Here is a 7,500-nt window from a genome sequence, read left to right on the forward strand (position 1 = left end):
TCTCCTCTTATGGATGGAAAAGTGATGAGAAGATAAGTCTATCCACACACACACACACACACACACACACGCATGCACACACGCACGCACGCACGCACGCACGCACGCACGCACACACGCACACACACACAACCAGCCCTCTCTATTACAGGAGAGGAGGATGGTGTGGATTGATCACATCACAAGCATAACGTTCATCATAATGTGTTACAATGACATTGCGTGTGTGTGTGTGTGTATGTGTGTGTCTGTGTGTGTGTGTGGTTGTGAGAATGAATGTGCGGATGTGCGCAGACATAACACAACACACAGGCGCAGCCAGTGGTGCAATTCAAATGAATCTGCCATCATACATACATTACAGACAATGGTGTTGATGTGTGTGTGTGTGATCACACAGATCTAGTCTGGGTGTGTGTAGGGTTCCGTCTCAGAGAGGAAGTGGTCTAAATGGACAGAGACCTCAGAGTTTTACGTCAGCGTTTGCATCTAAGACCTTGATAGCAATCTATAGTATCCGTTCTTTAGAAGAAGTCATGAATTCATAACACATAGTCAAGCGCAAGTGGAGAGACGCGTAAGGAACGAGACTGATGGAGAACAAATGACCGGCGCACTGACCGATATGTTACACGTAGTAAGACGACACACACACACACACACACACACACTGACCGATATGTTACACATAGTAGGACGACACACACACACACACACACACACCACACACACAGACACACACACACACTGACCGATATGTTACACGTAGTAAGACGACACACACACTGACCGATATGTTACACGTAGTAAGACGACACACACACACACACACACCACACACACACACACACACTGACCGATATGTTACACGTAGTAAGACCACACACACACACACACACACACAAACAGAGACCGATATGTTACACATAGTAAGAACATTTATGTTTCATTTATTGTACTAAATACAACCCGAATTCCGGAAAAGTTGGGATGCTTTGTAAAATGTGAATAATAATAAAAAATAATGCTATGATTTACAAATCATGTCAACCCTATATTTAATTGGGAATAGTTCAAATCATGTCAACCCTATATTTAATTGGGAATAATTCAAAGACAACATATCAACTGTTGAAGGAGGGAAATGTTTTTTGGAAAAAATATGTTGAATTTAATGCCAGCAACACATCGCAAAAAAGTTGGGCAATAAAAGGTTGGAAAAGTTGTGTAATGATAAAGACAACAAAAGGAGCAACAGGAGCCTTAAAGTTTAGCCAAACTGGCCATAGGGTTTTTGGGCAGAGTTTGTCAAAGGACAAGTATATAATTTTGCTAATTGTATTGTTGGCAGAATAATAACCAGCTGGACAGGGATGATAATTGTTGCTTCTTAATACATTTTATGGTTCCATGGCTATTACTGTAAAAAAATGTAAAATAAACAACTTGGGCAAGATGAGCTCCCTCAGATAGGTCTAAAATAACAAACAATTTTACGACTAAATAAATTCAATCAAATAAATAGCACACAGCAAGAATTCCCTACTTGTAAAATATTAGCTTTTAAATCTTAAAGGCACAGCAGAGGTACTTAGCCTAAATATGCTATCTTCAGGCTGGTTGTTATTCGTGTCTGATTTAGCGTCTGGCCAATGGGAGTGGTGAAATATGACTTGCTAACGGCAGCGCACGGTGTGGAGAGGAGAGAGGGAGAGGGAGGGAGGGGGAGAGAGAGGGGGAGGGAGAGGGGGAGGGAGAGAGAGAGAGGGAGAGGGAGAGGGAGAGGAGAGAGAGAGGGAGAGGGAGAGGAGAGAGGGAGAGGAGAGGAGAGGAGAGGAGAGAGGGGAAGGGAGAGGGATGGAGAGAGAGAGGGGGAGCAGTGGAGTGCAGTGCGCACATGCAGAGTTATTAACGATGCTAAATCATATGGAGATGAGTGCCGGCAGGCCTCTGATGTTGCAGTCCTGGCATGATGCAGGAACCATTACTCAGGAGGCAGATCATCATGTGGGATCACACACACACACACACACACGCACTGCTACACCAGTGGCCAACCTGAATGACTGTGGGTACTCTGACTGAGACAGACACAGAGATATCACTGCTAGTTTAGAAAGCAGGCCTGGACTGACAGGTCCATTCACTGGCCTCAACCAGGCCTCATGTGCTCAGAGCTCATACTGGACTGAACTCATGTGCTCAGAGCTCATACTGGACTGAACAGGCCTCATGTGCTCAGAGCTCATACTGGACTGAACTCATGTGCTCAGAGCTCATACTGGACTGAACAGGCCTTGTGGCGGCCTTTTCTTGCTCCAAAAGTTCTACATTCAAGGCCGTGGGCTCAGGGGTTTGGTGGTGGTTTATGCACGCACTTTTCACAACAGCTTTTCGAGCAATCCATTTATTTCCAAATTCCAAATGCACATAACTTTCAAATGTTCCAAGTCTTCTAAGCCAAGCAAAAAGTGTGGTTCCAAGTCTTCTAAGCCAAGCAAAAAGTGGTCAAGAAATTGTATTACACCACCGACCTGCAACCCAACATCTACCAAACATTTCCAATCCCCCCTAATGGGTTGCTCCCGTGACGTATATACAAAAGGATGACAAATCAATTAAAGTGCAGCCAATCTACCCAATTACCCAATCACCACATACGTGCAAGACTTAGACACAACGAAATTAAAGAAATATACAACAACAAATCAAAATAACAAGAAATTAGGTAATTATGATAAAATGTAAATAACACAAGTCAAGACATAACAAAAATAATTTAGAACATAAATCAAACTTAAGACAAGGACCAAAATGGCTACAACATTCCGGCCCCTAATTCTTGTTCACAAGTAATTATCATACATACTGCATAATAGTAGCCATTAGCCATTAGCAAAATACTAAGAGCAAATTCAACCGCTTGGTCATCTAAATTCAAGAATATACAATACTCAAGTCAACACATTAACTACATCGCATTATTTTTTTCCCTTTTTAGAAAAATAGTCCATAGAACCGTTCATGAAAAAAAGTCAGAGTTCCAAAGAGTGACAAAAGTTCGTAGAAGCCTTCATGAAAAAAGCCAAAGAGTTCCAAAAAAAGTGACAAAAGTTCAAAGTCATGCTAATGTATGTACTGTATGCTTGTGTAAAAAAGGTGTATGGTGCATAATGAGATGTAGTCATTAAGTCATTAAGTGTCAGTAAGTAATTATCAGTTTACATGCAGAGTCAGAGGTTCAAGCACATGACTCAGTTGAAGGCCAACTTTACTGTTGCCTTTACGTTGCTTCCAGCAGGAGGCAGATTTTGCTGATGGGCTTTTCCAATTCATTTGTTTGTGTCTTAACACAAACTCGTCGAACAAATCCTTGGGAATCTGCAATCACCTCAGTGATGCGTCCAACGGGCCAAGAATTTTTCGGTGCAGATTCATCAACGATGAGGACCACGTCCCCAACAGCAAAGTTCCGGAGAGTCTAATTCCAGAACAAGTCTGCAATGTATTGAACTTGCCTCCAACGTCTCCTGACGTAGAGGTCCTCCTTCCGGAACAACCCAGGTGGCAAGATGGGTTTGACCTTTAGCTGGAGTAAGTGGTTAGAGGTTAAAGCTTCAATATCTTTGGGATCATCAGAAGAAGGGGTGATTGGGCGGTCATTCAAGACCGCCTCTACCTCACAGAAGACTGTCTGCAAGGCCTCATCATCCAAGACTTGTTGTTTGACAACAGAGCACAATACTCTCTTAGCCTCCTGCACCAAGCGCTCCCACACACCTCCATGATGGGCACCATGCGGGGGGTTGAACATCCACTTTATTCCATCCTGCATCAGGTTATTATGAATTTTGCATTGATTCAATTCAGAGATTGCTTGTTTTAACTCACGGTTTGAGCTGACGAAGTTGGTTCCATTGTCAGATCGGATTTCCTTCACTTGTCCTCTGCGGCAGATGAACCTCCTAATGGCATTTATACAGGAATCTGTATCGAGAGAATAAGCCACTTCCAGGTGGACTGCTCGACAGTTTAAACAAGTAAATAGGACACCATATCTTTTGGCAATGCTTCTGCCCCTCTTTACTTCTATAGGTCCAAAATAATCTATGCCAACATGTGTAAATGGAGGAAGATCAGCAGAGATTCGATCAAGAGGAAGATCGGACATTTTTTGCATACCTGGCTTCTGCCGCTGTCGTTGGCATGCCATGCACTCCCTGATGATCCTTCTAGCAGCTGAGTTGGCTTGAGGGATCCAGTACTGCCGACAAAGGGTGGACAGCATGTGGTTTCTTCCTCTATGGCCAACCTTTTCATGAACATACTGTAGAATGAGCTTTGCAACATGACTGTTTTGGCAAAATTGCAGGATGTTTAGTTTCTTCAGGCAAGGCTGCCTTGCTTAGCCTGCCACCTACTCTCAGCACTCCATCAGTAATAACTGGATCGAGCTTGTACAGAGGGCTTGACTTCCTCACATCACCAGAGCGCAAGGCTGACATTTCTTCTCCAAAATGCAACTTCTACACAAAGCATATTATAGCTTCTTCAGCCACAGCCAGGTCATCAGCTGATAGATAAGTGTTCCACTGGTTTTCCTGTTTAACACAGACACTTCCATTTGGTATGAGTTTTTTATGTTTCTCTTTTAGTTTCTGTTGGAGTCTTTCTTTAAGCTTTAAAATCTATGCCACAGTTCTTTTGAGTTTCTCCCAACTAGAAAAGTAACTCAACAGCTGAGTGGTGGGACACATTTCCTTCTCCAATGTAGTCGCACAAGAAAGAGTCTCTTTCCTCACCTCAGGATCAGCTTCTAGGTTTGACGAGGTTTCCTCCATACTGACAGGCCACTGACACTGAGGTTTTGCCAGAAACTCCGGCCCGCTGATCCACGTTGGAGAGTGGAGGAAATGGCTTACCTTCATGCCTAGAGAGGCTGCATCAGCAGGGTTCATCTTGGAACTGATGCATCTCCACTGATTAACTTCAGTCATTGTTCGTATGATGGCTACTCGATTGGCCACATACGTCTTAAACCGTGTAGTTGTGTTGGCAATATACTTCAGGACAGTCGTGCTATCTGACCAGAAGACTGACTTACTTAGGCTGAGCTCTAGTTGAGCTGAGAGCATTTTGTCCACGCGCACAGCTAAAACTGCAGCTGAGAGTTCCAGGCGTGTGGTATGGTGACTTGTTTCAGTGGCTCCACTCTTGCTTTCCCAATAACAAAGGCAACACACACTTCTTGTCTGCTGTTAGACAGCCGAAGATATGACAAAGATACAAATCCAACTTCACTGGCATCACAAAAGTGATGCAACTGTGCCATCTTTATCTCTCCAAAGTCTTTGGGTGTGAAACATCTACTTATGCTAAACGAGTCAAGCAGAACCAAATCATCTACCCATCTTCGCCATTCTTGTGCCATCTCCATTGGAACTGCTTCATCCCAACCAAATTTCATCTGACAGACACTGTAGGATTTGCTTTGCAGTAAGGATGACTGGAGCCAAAAAACCCAAGGGGTCATAAATTGAACTTACAGTAGACAGGATACCACGTCTTGTCAGTGGTTTGTGTTTGTTTGCGATACTGAATGTGAAGCTGTCCCTTTCCACATCCCACTGGACTCCCAAAGCTCTTTCCATGGGGAGCTGGTCACGGCTGAGGTCTTGTGTCTTTACCCCTTTGGCACGATATTCCTCAGGGATCTGGGATAGGACCGTGCGTTCATTGCAGACCCACTTATCAAGTCTGAATCCTCCTTTGGCACACACTTCTGTGAGCTGCTGGTAAAGAGAGATGGCCTGCTGTACAGAGCAAAGGGATTTAAGACAGTCATCAACATAAAAATTATGCCTGATTGTATGTTACTTCTTCTGGATACAGACTTTGATTGTCATCAGCACATTTTAAGAGAGCATATGTGGCACTGCTGGGAGAGGACACTGCTCCAAAGATGTGGACTAACATCCTGTGCTCAGCAACATCTTTGGTGAGGTCGCCATCAGGCCACCAGAAGAAGCGCAAATAGTTGACATGTTCTTCAGCCACTCTTACTTGATGGAACATACCTTTGATGTCGGTCATCAGAGCAATGGGACCTTGGCGAAAGCGGATGAGAACACCTAGCAAGCTGTTAGTCAAGTCCGGCCCTTGTAAGAGTTCTTTATTCAGTGAAGTTCCTGCAAACGTTGCAGCACAATCAAACACAACACGCAATGTTTTCTTTTGGGGGTGATAGACACCATGATGCGGTACATACCACACTTTTCCCCACTCCTGTTCCAGCTGTTCATGCGGGATGATTTCTGAATGCTTTTCTGCACTGATGTTTCTCATGAACTCTCTGTATTCTTTAAAGAATGATTGGTCCTTATTAAACCTTTTCAGTAGGTATTGCACCCTCTGCTGGGCCACCTGCTTGTTGGGCATTCTAACATCAGGTTTACGAAAGGGCAATTCCAAATAATAATGTCCATTTTTCAGCACAGCAGATTTTGACATTATTTCCATAAACTGTTTATCTTCCACAGACAGTTCTGTCTGTTCATCACAGTGAAGCTCCACAAAATCTTGATTATATTGCCTGATTAACATTTCCTCCAAGTCACTTATTGAGGTGCGGTTTACTTTAACAGAAGCAATCCCATACCCATCACCATCTAAACTAAGGTTGAGTGGACCATTTATGACCCACCCAAGACGAGTTTGCACAGCATAGGGCCCACTACCCTCACTGTTAACAACTCTCCACGGTTCCAGTGCCCTAGGGGCATTCACACCAATAAGAAGCCCAATGCTTGCATTGATTGGTGTCAATTCTACATTCTTCAAGTAAGGCCATTTTCTTATATGGTCTTCTTTAGGAATGTTTTCCTTGGTGACTGGGATTGACTTTTGTGTGTATACATCAGGCAATTTCATATAATCTTTTAAGGCAGATATTTCTAAACCAGAAAGCTTAAAACAACTTACAGGCTTCTCCTGTCCCATGGTCCTAAGCATGATCTCCACCTTTTTCCCGGATCCATTTAGCTGCGTCATCAATGCCTCAGTGCAAAATGTTGCAGTGCTGCCTGGGTTCAGAAAAGCATACGTTTCCACGATTTTGGTTCCTTTATCCAACTTCACCTTTACAGGAACGACAGACAGGGCGCATTCTCTTGCTCCGGCCCCAGTATGGTTTCCAGCTGTTAAAGATACTAAAGCATTCTGGATACTTTCAGATGGCTTTGATGACCCTTTTGGTTCTATGTGAAGAACGGTATGATGGTTATTTTGACAGATTTGACATGACAAACGCTTGGGACAGCTCTTACTTATGTGACCCTGTTCTAGGCAGCCGTGGCCTACTGGTTAGCACTCTGGACTTGTAACCGGAGGGTTGCCGATTCGAGCCCCGACCAGTGGGCCGCGGCTGAAGTGCCCTTGAGCAAGACACCTAACCCCTCACTGCTCCCCAAGCGCCGCCATTGTAGCAGGCAGCTCACTGCG

Source organism: Alosa pseudoharengus, unplaced genomic scaffold, assembly GCF_046254945.1.
Source record: "Alosa pseudoharengus isolate Yale_2024_CS ecotype anadromous, Long Island Sound unplaced genomic scaffold, YU_APseudo_1.1 YU_APseudo_1.1_scf_8, whole genome shotgun sequence".
In the NCBI taxonomy this organism is placed as follows: domain Eukaryota; kingdom Metazoa; phylum Chordata; class Actinopteri; order Clupeiformes; family Clupeidae; genus Alosa; species Alosa pseudoharengus.